The sequence below is a fragment of the Numida meleagris genome, chromosome 3 (genome assembly GCF_002078875.1).
Source record: "Numida meleagris isolate 19003 breed g44 Domestic line chromosome 3, NumMel1.0, whole genome shotgun sequence".
Lineage (NCBI taxonomy): Eukaryota > Metazoa > Chordata > Aves > Galliformes > Numididae > Numida > Numida meleagris.
The window spans coordinates 61,939,371-61,958,615 of NC_034411.1; the positions used below are offsets into that span (position 1 = coordinate 61,939,371).

The 19,245-nt window shown below is 36.9% G+C and overlaps 1 long non-coding RNA gene across 2 annotated transcripts; it reads left to right on the forward strand.

The window, feature by feature from the left end:
• LOC110397019 lies at positions 757-10,794 on the forward strand. 2 transcript variants are annotated; one of them, XR_002437466.1, is made up of 4 exons: positions 757-927; positions 5,788-5,940; positions 8,346-8,433; positions 9,770-10,794. It is a non-coding gene; the product is annotated as an uncharacterized LOC110397019 (long non-coding RNA). The 2 variants fall into 2 exon arrangements; XR_002437467.1 differs by lacking the exon at positions 5,788-5,940.

Sequence of the window (19,245 nt, forward strand, 5' to 3'; positions counted from 1 at the left end):
TGTTGGTTCATTGTAAAGGGAAGTGCTAACGACCTGGCGATTGGGGGTACAGGCTGCGGGCAAACATCCTGATCTGGTGACTACACTTGTAAGAACATGAACATCCTGTTTCGCCACTTCGCCTCCCCCACCCTAGATTGAGCAAACCAAGGACAAGGAAGACTGTGATGACACCTAACAACAGGGAAGCAATAAAGCGATTTGATGAACAAAATCAGGATAAAATAGAAAAGGGGGAATTGTAATAAGTAAAAGGGTGAGGTTTGTTAATCAAATCGAAACTTAAGGATTGTTTTGTAACATCCCCCCCACCCCCCCGGGGTGATGGTTGTTAGGCAAATCGAGGATTGCTTTGTAAAAATCCCCCTTGTCAGGACATCAGGAAACATAAACAATGTTGCAACAACGGGAACCGCTGGAGGCGGTGAAGATAACTACGAACCTTCATCCCAGACGCCGACCCCCTAGCAACGGCCCGCATACACTGGAAGGTCACGTATAGAGGAACTAAGGACTGTATAAAGACGGGACTCAAACCTCGCTCAGGCTGCGTGCCGTTTGTGGAAGCTGCGACTTCCCGGCCACCCAGCGCTGCGTTTGCTTGTGTTTTTGCTTACTCGAATTAATAAATACTTTTCTATGATCTGATTTGATGCGGTCTAATTTATAACAATATACATACATGAGCTAGCAACAATTTATGTATAGCCAGCATGAAAATATGTGTTATACTTTGTCATTTGCATTGCAAGAATATCCTGCACGAGATTGATCGAACCAGAGAACAAGTCATGACATGCCCAAGGAAGTGCCTAAACAGGCATCGGGAAGGCCTGACATCCCCCCCTCGGTGCTCTTTGTTTAACAGAGGAAGCGTCCTTCAGACAGAATGGAAGAAGCTTTGGAGAAAATCACCATATCAACACGGTAAGAAGAGTACTGAGACATCTTGGGAACAGCAGGATGGTGACTGACTGCCACAAGATAGCACGTGAATTAACAAAGTGTCAGAATGTAACTAACAAATGTAAACCTTCGATAAGATTGTGAACCTGGAGTACCCAGCCAATGGGGAAACGGGAGGGGGTAGGCATGGCGGAGGGAAACAAGGTACAAAAGCTGTCATATTGTGTCCATAGGTGCGCTTCTGCTTGCAGGATGCCCGCCATTGCAATTGCGAATTAAATCTGCTTTTATCAGAGATACCGTCCTGATAAATTATTTGGTTATTTCCAACAGGCTGAATTCAATGCAAAGAGAGATCTGTCATTTGGATCCAAGTAAAAATATATTTAGGAAAAGATATTTTATTTTGAGGTTTCCCTTTCCAAACCTAAAGAACTAAAACACAAATCTTGAATTCTTCAGAGTGAAACATACTGTTTTTAACACATTTTACTGAAACAATGCAAGCAGAAACCATTTCCAGTTGACAAGTTTCCTTTTAACTCTTACACTCAGAATTCTTTGCATGTTAAAGATGCAGTAACAATTCAGTCACAATCATTCTTATACCAAATCTTGTTTAAAAATGAACTCCTTTGCAAAACTGAAATTACAGCTACTTGGAGTTATGCTCCACATGACTTCAGAAGCACTGAAGCATTTTTTCATATGCACATCCAAGTTCACAGGAAAGAAAGTCTGCTTATTAAAAAAAAAAAAAGATTTTTTTTTCCTGAAAGATGAAACTGACTTTCACTTCAGTGTGTCATGAGAAAGCCATATAAAAGTGAAAACAAAAAAAAACCTCTAGTCTTCCAGTTTTATGTTAGCAGAATCATGGATGTTTTTGTTCTTGTGTGCCTAAAGCTCTATCTGTATAACTAGAGCCTAAAGATTACTTTTGTCTTGATGGATAAACTCCCGAAGCACTTACACTTATAGCTTTCAGGTAACAGAATATTCTATTCTCAAACCCTCATCTGTTCACACAAAACTTGTAGAGTTAAATTACCTTCACTGTATCTCAAAAACCTAGGAACATAACCTTGCAAATTAACACATAATTGTCTATTTTAATTTCCATTCCTATCTGAATTTATTTCAGACTAATACTTTCAGTTAGCATAATATAGCATGATTGTTTCACTGTGGATTTTTATCTATGTTATACAGAACATATCAGATCAATATATATTGTACGCAAATTCTTAGATTGTGCTTTGGCAGAAAACACTGTTCCTATCTGCTTTAGAGAGTCCAAGACTCAGTTTAAGGAATAGTTTCTGACTTTGATTCATCTCCAACCTGGGCTGTGAGGATGAAAAGATTTAGTGCACTCCAATATTCCTCAAAGTCTTCCTAACATTATCTATGTAAATGCCTTCTGTTTGATTGCTATAATATTTTGTGGATGTAGAGCAAGATCATGTAGCTTAAGTTTGATGAACTCATTTCATAACTCAAAGATGAGCATCGTATAGTTCAGAATATACAGACCATTGGTTTCTCTTGACACACACAGGCTGAAAAGCAGTGTGTTGTAATAACAGAATTGTAGTCTGGCTAATACTAAGCTAAACTATTATTTTATGTCACAAATTACAACAAAATACATTTCAACAGAGAGCCATAATTAAAATCTGTTTCCCTAGGTTACTTAAGCTTTAGTGATCCTGTCATATGTGTCATTCTGACATTAAAAGTTCTTGATACTGTCAGTCATAGATAGTGATGTCATATTCAAAACTGCTTTAAGTGAAAAAATTGTTCTCCTTCAGCTTCTAGATGAGCTTTTTGCAAACATGTCCTGCAGCAAAATCACGAGTGAAATTTCACTGCTAGAACTTTTGCTCCCAAACTCATATTTATTAATCCACGTATAAAAGCATGCATGAAAAGGAGCTGACAGAGCACAGTGAGGCATGAATTTCAAGTATATTCCAGCTTCAAAGGTCAGAAGCAAATTTCCTATTTGAGCAGCCATTATAAATAGCCATCAGAGGTGAAACAAGATTGAAATACTGGGTTATGTTGTGCTCCCTGTTGATTTTGAAAGGTTAGCATTCTGAAGAAAAGAAGAAGAATCCCTATTCCATCAGATTAAAAAATTAAATGCTTTCCAAAGAAATGTAGAAATTAGGAACCAGAGCACTATTTTTTTTCCAGAGTGATATTCACAGACACTGAGGACAGAAGGACAATTCAAGGGCACCTTCTTGTTCACGTATATCCTGTTTTCTTCCACACCAGTTCAATATATGTTTCATACCCCAAAGAAATAGACTGTCCCACGAGCGTCCAAACTTTTGGCTTGTCTGGAACTCATTGAGTGAAAAGCTATTGTCTTAGGCTGCATATAAAATACATAACATATTTAATGCATACAAGTAACATAACCTCTTTTATTTTTTAATATGTTTAGTTAAAACTTATTAAAAAAAAAAAAAAGAAGGCAACAAAAACATAAAACTAGCAGGTTAGGCATATGTGGTCCAGACTAAGCAGCAAATGTCTACCTAGACATAGCCCATGACCCTGCTCTCCTGGTCATCTAAGATATGCTGAAGTTATACAAAATCCTGTGTCCTGAAAGCCTCCTCTTACAGTAGTCAAATCCAGTGGGAAGGACCTCCAGGACCGTAGATTTCCAATAACATGGAACACTGCTCTTCTTGGACACATCTTCCTTTCTATAGCTCTCAAAACTTTTCAACCTTTTTTTTCCTCCATTAATGTGTAGCACTTGATTTGCTCACTCTCATGACTGCCTTTCCCTGGATACCACTCTTCCTTCTCTTTGTAGTTTTCAGTTTCAGTATATCATCCAAAATTTCTTTGTTGTTACCTCCATCCTTCTTTCCCACATTCCTCCCCTTACACAAGATACATCCAGTTCTACTGCTGTAATACTCAACAATTATTGCTAGAGTGAAGATAAAAATTACTTTCCTGCTCATAGTATATTTTTGGTAGTGTTTCACCACTTTTTAGCAAGAATGCTTGAGAATATTTACAGTAATGAGGAGATAAAATGACTCAGCAATGGGATTCCAATCTAATGTGAAAATTCTTGTGACTGTGAAATATTTCATTAAACAGCAGCTGTAACTATTCTGAACTTTAGCATTTAGGAGAAATAGCACAGAATTGATTTGCTTAAGCTGACTTTGCACAGGCAAACTATGAAACACGTCATTATTATATAAATTACTTTGACAAGTAAAAACCTTCACAGCTACTTTGGCCTAATGTTCTCAGTGAGGGTCTCTGGATACAGGGTTTATCCAGGTTACATCATCAAGAAGCCAAACAAGGAAATTAAATATGTCCTAGGTGATTTCCTCTGAACAGGATTTATATGAAAAGACGATAAATAGAGCTCTGTATTTTGAACAGGAGGTTGCAGCAGGGGCAGTGTTGACAGGCTCTAGGCTTTGTGCCAAGGTATTTATTTACTTGTTGTGTCATGACAAATATTAGGCCACAATCTGAAGTCTCTCTGAGCCACTAAACCTCGGAGGGCCTGGCACAGGATTTTGCTCCGTGTGTCCCCTCTCAGCAGGGAATGAGGAGCCCATGCCTTTCATAAGTGTCACCAGGGTTTACTTTTCACCATGGAGATGAAAACTATTGTGTTTTTGGCAATTAATAACTCAAATTCTTCTCTTGTGACAGATTTGTACCATGTTTCACATTTCTGAATACGTCCAAGGCAAAACAATTTTGATTTATCAAAAGAAAATTGTTTTAAATGTTAAGAGACTGTGTTTAGATCTCTACATATCAGGAAATATATTTTATCAGACATATGCTAAATGGAAAATGAAACAAAATTTCACAGTCTTTGGTAAAACTACATGAATTACAACTTAATTAAATAGTTATGGACTGGTGACTGCAGATATTACCTTTTACTTTGAAGAGTTCTGTAGGTTACAAGAGCAATCATAAAGAATGAGAACTATAAAATTCTTAATGAAAAAATGTTTATATTTGTATAAGACAATTTACCACTTGTCTTTGTGTAGACACTGAAAATGGATTCACTCAGATGCTATAAAAACATAATTTGGTATTTAAGATATCAGCCAATACAAATAACACATTATTCTGATTGCATGTAAGATTTGAACAATATTCACAGCAGTATTAGGAAGGCACTAGAATTAGGCAGGCTCTCATAAAAAAAAAAAAAAAAGCTAATGTGGGCTTCCGTACAAATCACCGCAAGATTCTGCACTGAAATTGGCTGTGAGATGAGGATGCAAACTTAAACTACCACTGAAGGAGTACAAAAGTGGCCGGATCCAAATCATTTGTGCACATCACAGACACTGGGTCATGAAGCAGTAATTGAAAAATTATGTGTGGCTTTTATACCTACATTTGATTAAATTGCCTCTCTTATAGTCTCTTCAGTAATAGCTTGGTGATACACTATGCTGTCCTGCTAAAAAAAGATAGTCAGGTCACTGTTTTCTCTCCCTGTTCTTGCTTCTTGAATCTGGGAGAACAGAAAGCACCATGCGATGAAATTTTCTGAGACTGATTCTCCACTCCTTCCCCAGTGCCATCACGGTGATATCCTGAGCTGATTTTTCCAAGCAGAAAGAATCAAATCCATTGTCTTCAAAGAAAGGTCCTGTTCTCAGCACCTACCACTAAAAAGAATTCTACATCTTTTGAAGGAACCATCTCTGCACCCCATTTGAACATAAATGATGACATTTGAACTTATAGTTGAAAGAAAGGGAGATTTGGGCAAATAAATCTGTTTTACAGTGCATGAGATTAAAGAGGGCCTGGACAAGAAATCAAAACAGAGCTCTATTATATTTACAGTGTCCATGCTGCAATTTTCCCAGTCTAAACATAGAGGACTAACACCCTAAAATACATATGAAAAGGCACCCATTTTCATCAATTAATCTACAGTGTCTAGTCTTGGAGCTGGCCTGGATGTTGATCCGCAAACATCATCAACTCACAGCTGAAGTAAGTACAGAAAAGCACGAATGTGAAGGCTGGCACTTTCACTGAGGGGCTGGGAGATAGCTGTGCTGCTCTCTGCACTAAATTACTGTCTGTGACTGGCAAAGCTGGAAGAGAACTTGAAAACTATGAAAGAACAAAGTGGGGAAAAAACAACATCCAGATGCAGAGCCTTTGTTGTCAAATGTCTACTGCCATTGTCTTCATATACACAGGAAAGCTGATGGCTGAAGAAAATTTTATCTTTGCACTAGCAGCAAAACATCACTGAAGATTATCATATTCTAGCAGCCTTCACAGTGTACACCACTGGTTTGCTACCTGAATTTCAATCTGTATTATCATATTTGTCTTCTTCAGACCTTAGCTGGTTTGATTTCAGAAATCCTTGTTCAGTCAGTAACCCTCAATTATCTGTGATAAAAATATAACTTGTGTTATTGATAGTCTTTCGCTTGTCAAATTAATCCTAATTGGGTTAGGTCTTGTCTCTTCATCTGACAGTTTCTTCTCACTTTACACATAAAAGTATCGTTTAAAAATAAACAATGGAAAAGAATGTGCTGCTGGAGATAGGCTAAGACTTGAATTATTGGAGCTAAAAAGATACTTCTGCTAATGGCTACCAGGAATTACCCAATCTCTCAAGATTTGGGATTGTTCCTTTCATAGTGACTTCATTGAAAGCAATTTGTGAGGATTTAGGAGGAAGAATAACTCAACTGCATACAGAAGAAATGTAACAGTACAGAAATAGAAACATGGAATTCAGAGAAGATAATAGAATGAAATTAGTGAATTTGATGAGTGAAATGAGATAGCAATACTGGACTTCTGAGGAGCTGGACATGCAGTGAAAAATTCTCTGGTTCCTATTGCAAGTGTATAACAGTCTTTACATTTTAACACCAAGTTTTTAATCCTTCTGCTCTTTTATCACTTCTATTATAACAAGTACATGATTTGGGACTTAAAGATGATACATGACAAGCCAGTGCCATCACAAAGCTGGTCATGATATAGCTCTGATCGTTCTGCCAAGCTGTGGGCTGCAGTTTCCAATTCATGCCTGTCCAAGTTAAGGAAGTAACATGCGCCAGGCACCACAGATGCGTCAGCAGTTGGCACATGTAAGTTTTGTGTAGTTCCAGCCAACCAGATAGTTTTGGAAAACATTCAGGGGAGGCATTAGAAAGCTGTCCAGTACCATTGATAACAAGAAGAATAATGCAACACAGAATACTTGCTTCCAGAGAAAACTGTTGGCATGGATAAATATCACAAAACTTGTAACTCTTTCACTGCTAGCTGACCAGCCAAATGTCACCCACTTCCAAGGAGGCTCTCACAGCTGTTTTATAAAAATAGAAAAAGATACTAACACTAATAAACTCCCTCAGTAGTAGGCTCAGTGCCTGAACCATAGCCAGTACTAACACTCAGCCCTCGAATATGGCCCTGTCTTAAGTCACTGTCAGATTTCATAACATTCTTCAGCAGAGAGTAAGAGAACATTTGCTATGAAATTTAAACAGACAACAATAGTACCGTTGCCTGTGAGTTTGCTGTATCTTTTTAAACCATAACAGTTTTCTGTTACCAACTCATTCAGTAGACCAAGGGGCAGAAAAATGGGGCAAAGCCATTCCAGGATTATTCAACGCTATCAATAGTTTTTATGTAAATATGTTGGAACATTAAAAGAAAAACTGAAAATACAACATTCTCAGTTTCCAGGACACACGTAAAACCCAAGTTAATTGCGCCCATGAAAGACTATCAACTTCAAGCAAGTTATTTCCTTATAGCCTATCAGTTACTGCTGATCACATGAAGACAATCTTACCAAAATACTTAGAACGCAAAGATAGTGCGGGATGCTAGTAAATGCATATAATAAAGTCTATGTTCAACGGCATTTCTTGCAGTATGTCTGTGGTTCCATAAGCCCATTCCCAGTCACTCCTGGGATGTCTTCTTTGATATAGTCCCCCTCTAAACTCAACTAGAGACCAGCAAATGAGTCAAGGAAGTCGATTCTTTTCGGATTGACCACCGCCATCTTACATGCTCTTGTTCTGCACTTTCCTGCATTATCCATTTGATGTTTACATTTTGCAGTTGTAATATCGTAATATCAACCACTTGTGCACATTTGTACAGTGCCATGCACAGTAGGGCTCTGGCCTCTAGGTGTTACCGTAATACAAATAATAAACAAAATCTATAATTTTGGGATATCCAGCCATTTTCCAAGCACAAATAAGGTTTTAAGCCAATAATATTTAATTCATAAGCATCATTTTCTATAACAAACCATTTACTAGTACCTGAAAGTGCTTAATCTAGGAGTTCCAAAAGGTTGCCTTTGATGCTTTCTTTCTTTCTTTTTCTTTCTTTCCTTTTAGGTGAATAACGTGACAATGGACATTGCCCAGGATTTTAACAGAGCCCAATATAATTGAGAGGAGATGATACAGAGTATTCCAACAAAAGGTCCTGAACTGCAGAACTTACTTTTCCTATCCTTCCACAAAACTTGAATTAGTTGACCTCTACGTCATACTACAAAGGACTTTTTTTTTTAACCAAGTTCTTTCTGAGAAAGCAGGATGAGTGGGTTGTTCTGGATGGTGAGCAAGATCTAATTTTCAGTACTTTCAGAAGACTTTTATATTATGGAACTGGCTCTAACTTGTGTTTTATTTCATGTGCTTCCTCAGACTTTTGAATGAACTTATTTTTCACTAAGTCAAAATAATAAATAATGATGCAGTAAAGCACTGCTGAAACTGAAACACTTACTTTTACAACACCTCTAGTAATTTCTGAACAGTTTGTTCCAAATAGAAGTAGGTGAGAGGAGGAGGAACAGACAACCTGTCACCAGTTAATGCTGTGGAATATAATTTTTCTTTGGTTGATTGCCTGGGCAGACATTGTAGCTCCTTCATGTTGTTTTAGTGGACATTATCCCAGTAGTGCTCTCCAAAGCTGCAGCAGAAGTAAACTTGGACTCACTTTACAAACCAAGAAAATGTAAAAGAGAAATACGGGGGATCATTTCCAGAAAAGGTTTTAAACAGTATTATTTGTTATGGTTCAGTGTGAAAAGAGGTCTGACTCCAGGAAAGCCATAGCTTGCCTTCAGCTTCTAATAGTATTATTGGATACCACGTTTGTTCATTTTCATCTAGGCCTGAGGCTGGTTACAATTTATCTAAGTTAGCTGAAAAAATGCAGTGATAACAGGTTCACTGGGTAAAAACAAATAAACAAACAAACAAAATAAGTGCAATAGAAATCTTGCCAAAGTTTGTTTGCAAACAGAGTTAAGCTTAGGTCAGATTATTTTGTTGTGAAACTCACAGTCAATGTTTTTAAACACTACAGATCCTGATGCATGTTGTATAAGGTGTCCACCTTACTAAAGAGCTGGCCAGAGAGAGCCAACAAGAAGAGTCCAGCATCTTTATTTTATGTGATCTCCCAAATAACATCCATTAAAAAAAATGAGCTTTTATTGATTTTTTTTTTTCTTTTGTTTCTTTATTTTGGAGCTTGCCAAGACCACTGACTGGTGTGGTCTTTCCTGAAGACAGAAAAGGTGTTATTTTGTGAAAACATTTAACTCTATATAAAATGGCTTGCAATTCTATTATATTAGAAACCTAAAAACACTTTTCTCTAGGCTGTTCTCTAGTCTAGGGCAAAGCTGCTTTTTGTTCTATACATGTATTACTTTAGTGAAGCTGGCACTCACCTCACTGGGAATGATATAATTCAAAATTGCTGTATGAAGTCTGACCCATTTTTTTTTTTCATTTTACAGGATGATGCACTGAGTCACAGAGTGCTTGGTGTGAGCTGAAAATTACATGGCCAGTGGAAAACTTCTGGCCCACTCCGGTCAAGAGAGAGAAGCTGTTGTGAAAGTACTTCCTCCCTCTGCCCACAGTTCTCATAATATCTGGTTATAGCCAATGAAGCTTTCTACACTTTTATTCGAATTTGGGTCTTTTTTTTCCATTTACTTCTTAAGTTTCACCTTCTTCAATCTGTGTTTGGAGAGAAGAATCAAGCATCACCTCCCTACACTATTTCTCTTTTTATCATGAGTGGGCCTCCTGCTTTTGCAAGAGAGATAAAGAAACCCCAAAATAACAGATTTTTAAGTGGGGCTTTGAGTACCATCATGCCACCAGAAGTATTAGGCAGAAGATCTGAATTTCTGATCTGAGTAACTGAGATTAAACATTTTCATACAGTTCAACACATTGTATGGTAATGGGAATGAGAAAGATATTTCTACAAAGCCAAGGTACTGCTGGGAAACTACAGTTATGCTGATGCAATTGTTGTTACAACAGCCATTTTTTCCACCAGCTAGCATGTGCCTCTGTGCCCTACCTCCACCATGATGGGATACCAGCAATTGTGCTGCTGCAGGAGATCTTCTGCTCCTGATGGTGAAGTATGATCTTTGCCCCGCACTTCTGAACCAAACTAGTACTGAAATTTCAGCATCCAGCTAGCTTATTCCATTTGTGTAGCGGTCTACAGCAATTTCTCAATTTGTTCTGATAAGAAAATATTGAGCCAAGGGTAGTACTTATTAGTGCTGGACATCAAAGAGGAAGCCAGTAGCATTTTCCCTATTGTCATTTTAAACAAACAAAATATAAATATATGTGGGGGAGAAATTAAATGTTCTCAAAATGACTAGTCTCATGCAATTAGCACCTCATTGATTAGCAGTTTAAAGACAGACTCCTTCATAACATAAATCCAACTCCTTGGGAAACTGCTGTATTAAAACTGTCTAAGGGCTACATAAATAAAAGGCATGATTCAAAATGTGTGCTTTTAAACCAAATCATCTTCAGTGAAACCAATATCCTTCTACCACATGGAAATAAAAGTACCACTGCCAGATTTCATCGGCATAAGTTCTGTTACCTAAGGAAATAGTAGATGAAATACTAGTTTTCTTGTATGGGATAATATCTTTCTTGTAGAAAATGTCAAAACATCAAGTTTTAAGACAGAAGATCATGGCTTTTTCCTCCTAACTTCCCAGTATCACTAACACGTGAAGCAGCTCCAGGAATGAGAATAGAGAAAACTCATCCAGACTTTTAAATGCTGAGCAGACACTATCTACCTCTGCAAAGAGAAGCTGACTTTTGTATCTCTTCACGGTGAAGCTGAACATATAAAACTTCTAAGAAATAAAAATAACCTCCTCCAGTACATTTCCTTAGACACAGATTCCAGCATAAGTCAAGCCTCAGGGTATGGTGTGAACATGTTTCACAAGAGGTCAGGACTCATGAAAAGATGAAACAGAGAGAAAAATAAGAGCACAGCACTCCTCCCACATTATCAAGCACTGACCTTTGCTTCAAGCAGAGATCAGCATATCCCTGTGTAAGCAATGAGAATTATGATAAATTTACCACAGTGCAATAAAATCAATTGTAACGGTAACTATTCCGACCGCTTCAAAAATGTTAGGCTGGTTTACTTTGGTTGCAGATCCAACCAAGACATTAGTTTCCAGTGCATTCAGGTACTGAAGGCTGGCAAGATTGTATGAATTTATATTAAATAAAAATAAAAATGATTTTTTTCCTTGACTGCTTGAATTGTGGTAGCAGAGCACAACATCTGCATGCTTCTATCTTTATCACCCTATTTCCCCTATACGGCAAAATGTATTTTGGGGATTAGAAAGCCTATCAAGATGTGTTTCTTCCATATGAAGACATAATTTCTGGGATTTAAAATATTGCCTTTGAGACTTCTCAACTTTAGATGTGCATGAGAATAGAAGTAAAGTTTTAGATTACTGCAACCTCACAGAAAAAAAATATAACATGGCAAATAGAGCAATACTACTTCCAGAAATGGGAAAACAAGTATTTTGAACTGACTGAAGAGGTGATTTTTTAATTTCAAAATTACAAGAACAAATATTTCAAGACTTTTGTTAAAGACTTTTTCTAAGGACAGAAAACAACTCTTACTGATATTTCCTTTTAAACATAGTAATTTTCCTTTCAAAACTAGCCTTTAAGAAAAAAAGAGAGTTAAATAACCTATGTCATTAAGAAACAAATCTTGCTTCAGGTTGACCTAAAATGTAAATTTGAAGGTTTTTTTTTTTTTTAAAGTTTAAAAGAATTTAGAAACTTTTTTTCCATTTAAGAACAAATGGATTTTTCTCAGCTACGTTTTCTGATTTACCTCCTGTTCTTTCCATAAACTCCCAATTACAATCTTGTAAAAATCCCCAAATGCTCTTCACTGCTATCCCATAAAGAACCCCCACCTCCAACAGTTACTCCTCAGTCTGTGGAGATCTAAGAACGGGGTCTCCTGCTGACTCGTGGTAGATATCACCCCTGGAGAGGTTTGTGACCATGAGGAGACCTTGTGCCTCTGTGCTACTGGGATTCCCCTAATGGCCACTGCTCTTCTTATTCTCCTTTGTGTGAAGACCTGGTTCTCATCATAGTTTCTTACAATGCTTAGTATAAAAGGCTGATTTCGTATAGTAAGAGTCCAGGAACTTCTCTGAGTGGATCTCCTCGAGTCACATTCATGTCCCCTTTCTGATTGCATTTTTTAAACAATTGATGATTTCTCTGTGGAGTAGCTTTTAGAGTGACTGTTGCTGATACTGATTTAGGATAATGAACAAAAAGGGGTGGGATGGAGAATAAATTTTTTGTTTGCTGTTCTCCCAATTGAAAATGTTTGTCCATCAGTTCAGGAAAGAGAGAATAGATTTAAAAAAAAGAAAATATTCCCCAAACCATGCCTACCCTTGGAGATTTTGTCAGTGTTTGAAGTATCAGAAACAGATAGCAGATGACATGACAAAGTTACAAACACCCTTGGCTGCTGTGGTATGGGTATACAATGAGGAGTTCTGTCACAGAGGGTACTTTGTATCACACTATCTTGAACTGGATCAGCATTGAACTGCTGATTTTTTGTAGAAGTTACTGGACAATTTTTTACCTTTCAGGAGGAACCTTTTATTCCTACAAATTTCCAGCTTGATTAAAAAAAATTTTTTTTTCTTCTAGCTTTTAATATTGATATTTATAATATCCATGTTATTCTTTCACATGTAATAGTCTCTCAGCTGGAGACAATCACGGCCACAAGCACAGATTCTGTGGAGTCAGGGTAATTCTTCTATCAATTCTAAAATGGCACTGAAGTCTTGCTTTGTCTACTTTGGCAGAATTTCAGCAATTATCACAGTGGCCTGCCAGTAAGCCAGGAAAATGAGACAGTTAGGGGAAGTAGGGTGATGTGATCTAAAATTAGAACTGTCAGGTGATAATGGCAGTTATCTAGCCAGTTATCTAGTTAACTAGCCAGTTACAGAGTGTGGATAGTGCCTCTTGGCCTTTAAAACAGCTGAGAGTTCATAGCAACTCAAACTGAATAATCAACAAAATTAGTGTATATCAACATTTTCAAGTATTGAAAATTGAGCCTCTGGTGCTCATACATGGAATGGCGTCCAGTTTTACTCAAAACCTACAGTACCAGAAAACAAAACCAAATTTTATATCACCCCTTTGTTTTGAGGTCAGACTGCAATTTATTACCTTTTGCTTCTGAGTCTTGCTCATTCATTTATTTTCTTGTCTTGTTCAGCATTTGAATAAGGATCATTAATTCTTGTATTTATTCAACAGCTATGGTTGCACGGGCAGCTGAAAAAGGGTAGGACTTAAAAACCAGTATGCAGTCTAAGATCTTTTGTGATGCCTCTTTGGCTCCTGTAACATCAGGGTTCTAGCTGGCTGTTTAAAAATAGCACACAGTGGAGTTTTAAATAACTCCTATCTCTTTTCTAATTCCCAGTTGGCAACTGATGAGCCTATGAAACCAAAGCAATCAATCTAAAACCATTAAATGAAGCATGTCCAGCCCACAGGCTACATAAAGCCCAGCACAGCCTACTGTGCGGCCCATCCTCCACTCCACACCATCATGGTGGCACCTGGCCCAGCCCCAGGCACACACCCACCACTCAGCAACTGTCACACATTGGTGGGCTATTAACAGCGGATCAACCCAAAGCAGGACAGAGGAGGGGCTCAGTGCAATGCGAACTCAAGTTAAGGCAAATAATTTCATGCATTTTGATACACTGGTTGAACACCATCCTGTAAACAGCAAAGAATATTCAGTCCTGCTTTCTGCTTTGATAAAGGAATTTGAGAAGACTGCTGAAAAAAGTCTTTTTTTTTTTGGTGTGTTTGAGATTATATTTTCAGTTCACATACATGACCTGCACATTTTTAAATGGAAAGTACAGAGTTGCAGACAGACATTCAACACAAAACTTTGATCATGTCTCTTTACTAGACTTCTATGAGACCTCACCAGAGAAAAATATCCCTCACTTCACCAACACACTTTATTCACGTCACTGCTCTCTGGCAGTATGTACACTTTTGAACAACTTTGAGAATGAAGTACAGGAAGAATAAAATTTCAAAAATCTGATTGACACCTTGAGAACTCATAAGAATTGCAGCCACTACCATCAAGCCAGATTGATACACTGGTTTCACAAAAAACAAGGTCAAACATCCCCCTAGTATTACATTTTTGTTGCCCTCTTTTTTGTTTTAATAAAAAGTATTAAAAATTAAAATATGTTTTGTTACTTACATACATAAACTGTATTATATATTCTACAAGGGCTGCTCCAAAAGTACTGCCTCCTGTTTTATTATATTGGCTCACAGCATTAGAGAAAGATGTTGATGACGTGGTAGTAGAGGATGAACCTTCCCACCAATATTCCATTATATTTTATTGCTGTACCACAGATGGCAGCAGAGAGGCAGTCTGCAGAATGGCATCTGACATGGAAGCACAGATGACGCAAAGATGTGTTACTGAAATCCTCCACGCAGAAAAAGAAAAATGGCATTCATTAACATTCATTGATGTCTGCTGAATATTGATGCAGTTCGAACAGTGGATGCCAGCACAGTGAGGCGGTGGGTGGTGCATTTCAGTGGTGGCAAGAGCAGCTCAACTCCGCTGATGCAGTTTTTGGTGAGCATGGAATGCAAGTTCTTGTTCATTGCTGGTGAAAATCCATAGCTAATGTTAGTGACTATGTTTAAAAATAGCGTTTAGTAGCTGAGAATTTGCTCTAATAGCATTATTGTACTCTTTGTATCTGTTGTAGTTTCCATGGAAATACATAGGTATATGAAAATAATGCCTCCTATGTATATGTGGCCCAAGAAATTTCCTCTTCATTTAATACCATCCAGACAAGGGAAAAGATTTTACACTCATGCATTAAGCTTTCCTTACTTCTTCAGTCCCTTAGCCACTTCAATGATTGCAACCTCCATTTGGAAGGAAATAGTCAGTCTTACGTAAATAGGCATGTTTTTACAGCGTAGTAATACCCATAACACTGCATCCACATAAGATGATGTGCTGTGCCATGAAGGGCTCAAGCCACTGTGGGAAATCATATTTGAACACCATAATTTAGAAGTTACCTACTGAACTAAAAATGGAGAATTGATGCACACAGGGTGATACTGTTAGAAGGTAAAGATTACAGTCCAACATACTTCACACCAGAGCTAAGTTCTGCATAAATGAGCATGAAATATAGACATATTATATTTAGTGTTTACAATACATACATTAATTCTTCAAAAAGCATGTATTGAAAAGTCTAGACAGCAAAAACGCTTAAACTAACATGACAAACTCAAGTCACGTTTTATGTTGCACTGAAAAGAACATCAATCACCTTATCTTTCCACAGATTTGCCAATGACACTCAGGTGTCAGGTGATATTAGGAACAATTATTCTGATCAAGTAAGACAAGGCTGACATAAGTTAAAATTCATATGATTTAGAACACCTTTTTCTTTGATCTGGATGTAGGATTGGCTTTACCTTCATTTAAATGGCACCCAAACTATTTTTTTCCCCCACTTTACCGTCTGGGTTTCTTTACATATCTTTCCATCTCAAAGTACTTCTTACTGTGGTTATTTGCTTTATTTTATCACACAAGTTCAATGTTTGTCTCCATAATTTCAGCATTTAATTCACATGGAAAATCACAACTGCTTTTTCTAAGAACTGTTTGCTCCTGGGTTTCAGTACTTAGGCTCAAACATCAAATGAAGGATTTGCTCTGTAGCGAAGGTTGGAAGATCTGTATGTTCAGACACAACCAGCTGAGATTTCATATATTCCTGTGGGGAAGCAAGGATTGAATTACTCCACAGGACCACCTGAGTTACTGCTCTGTCTCATAATCTTTGTGAAAGATTATGTTCACAGACAGTTTTTAAATGTGGGAAGAATCATCTCTTTCATCTTCTGAGTTCTCATGACACATTGCAAAGCGTAATCCATGAACAAGGCTACTTCCATAGACACAAATTAATAACAACGTTTATTGATAGTAACTGTTGTATTTTATCTTACATTCTACTACAGCTTCTGTAACTCATATATATTTTTCTATATTTTTATAGTGTAACTATTCCTATTTTATTTCCTGATACTACTCAGGGAATTACTAGACTATACTTCCTGCAATCTCTTCCCACCTTTCTTTTAATAATAGATTTTTTTCTTTTGTCACAGTGCAGGAGAATAGCTGATTATAATGAGGCTGCAACGTCTGATGACAACGAACTCCATTACAGACAATAGCTGATGGATGTAGTAAGACACCACCTCCATCACGAGTTCTTCAGTGATCAGGAAGTGGGAGAGGGGGAGAGGTAGTTGTATACAATGGAAACAAGGACATACTGCTAAAAAGCCACTTAGAAGAATAGCACATGATGGAGAAATAAGCAGAGAAGACTATGGCACAAAACGATATACAGCTGGAAGAAAACATAAAAGGCAATCAGGAAGTGCTCTGAAACACACTCAATATGATAATGAAATGGGAGAAAGAGGACTTGTTATTTAAAGGAGGAAAGTGAAGTATTGTAGGTGACAGAGAACGCTGAAATTTTCTTGCTTCAGTTTGGTTGCTTTATTCTATATAGAGGTTAATTGAGATCAAACACATAACAGAGTTATAATTAATAATAAGGGAGAAAGAATGGAGACCATGTTAGGGGAAGAACAATCTAACAACATTAAGATAAATTAGATCTTTAACGTTATCTGTCCCCGCTGAAAATTGCTTAAAGCAACTTAGTTCACGCAGATTTCTTGAAGGACTCATGAGGACTCACAGGATTTAAAAAAAAAAAAAAGGAAGTAACTAGTACCCATTAGTAGGGATAGGAAGGGGAGGAAAGATTAAAGGAGGTGCAGACTGAATAGTACGTGTAGCTCTGATGTCTGGAAAAGATATTCACCTAATGGTGATACATCATTAAGTAATCAGTTTGCAAGCAACTCAAATATAATTAAGTAACAATGAACATCTAACATTTGTTAGTCAAAACAGGTTTTAATCACATTTTTCTGTACTAAGACAAATTTCCTAGAAAATATGGGGAAAAGAAGATGCAGTCTATTTGAGTTTAGCAATGCTTATGATCCAGTTCAGTGTAGCAATCTCATACACAGACTGAAAAAACTTACTGTAATGAAACTGTGCAATTGAAACAAAAGAAAAAAAGCCCAGTGCAGCTTGGTTGAGTTCAATTCCAAAGCAAAGAGAACATTTCAGCTAACACAGTGGTCTCTTTTGCTATTTTTTTTATACCAAAATCAAATATTTTTCCAATGTGTTCATAAATGTGTAGTGAAAGACCTCTAAGACCACTGTATATTCCAGTACATCATATTTATTTTTCAATACTGATTAAACCCTATTGCACAATGGTCATCAACTAGCAGTTTTACCAGAACAGTGAAAAAGAGTTGTCCTTCCACCTGACTGAAAACTGAAGCTGATCTCAAGCAAAGCTTTTTCTTTGTGTATCTTAACACATTTTTCCCTCCTAGGAGGTTTGAAAATAACCAGTTCTAGCTTACCTCTAGCCTGTGTCCTTACTGTTTCTACAATCAAAACAAAAAGGGAAAAAACAATCAACAATGACAACAAGAGCCAACATGTTTCACACAAAAGACAATGAAGTGCTAGTTCTCGGTAGAAGAAACAGAGCTTTTAGCTGGTTGTGTCCTTCTGCATCCTGCATCTTAAATCGTCAAGATCAGTTTTTAAAATGAGCGTGCTTCACTGTAAAACTACTAACATTAAAAGCTGTTCTACCCAATTCTTCGTATCGGTTGGAATCATCAAATCCAGTAGCACAAGCTATTTAGTTTTGGCTCATGGAAAGACTGTTCTTGCCCAACTCTAGTGCAATAAAACATGTTTTAAGAAAGTGAACACAACACTCAAATCCCCTACAGGCTTGAAACTGTATAATTCTTTTGTTTTCCAATGGTCTCTGAAATAAGAACAGCTTAGTATAGAAACTACACAAAATAAATCATGTTTAGCAAAGTCATCAGGGATATTCAGTAGGGTTACAACACTACTATTCTCCACCAACAACATAGAAAAGATGTATTCAAAGGAAAAAATACTAATATTCCTATACCAATAAAAATTCTAATAATGTTTCTACACCAGTTCACCAAAATAAATTGCACTTGTCCTACCCCTTCAAAATAGAAAAAGCCTTCATTTTCTGGGAAATAAAGAGAAAAATAAAAATAAAAAAAAATAAAAAAGAAGATACTGTACTGAAAGTATGCATTGAAGATGCAGATAAGATCATTCCATTAATTCAATCAGAAACTTCACAGAGTCACTTTAGAAAAGTCCCATGTCAACAGTCAGAACTGTGGGGTAGTTTTTCTTTCACCTTGAATTATTCTAAAAATAAGCTACTGTTTCAAAGAAAGAGGAGAGAACCAGAATTACGATCAGACAATTATTTTGTTCATTTTTGAGTAGTCAGGCAAAAACAGCAATTTTTCAAAGCAGAATGCACATTTTTATGGTATTATTCTACATCAATTAAAACTTATCTTTAAAACTTTTACTGGAAGGGAATAGGACTAAATTATCAAAAATAAACTGAAGTGGAAAACTCTTTTTAAGAAAGTTATGTACAATAAATATACAGCTACAGAGAAAAAAATATAACTTCTATTTTTAACTCTCTCCCATCCCAAGTAATGTCTTGATGGTCCAGTTTTATGTATATTTGTTCATTCATGATTTTCATTATTTTACTTTCTAAAAATGGTTTACTTTTATCTCTCACTTTGTGCTTTGACAAACAAATCAGTATTTGGA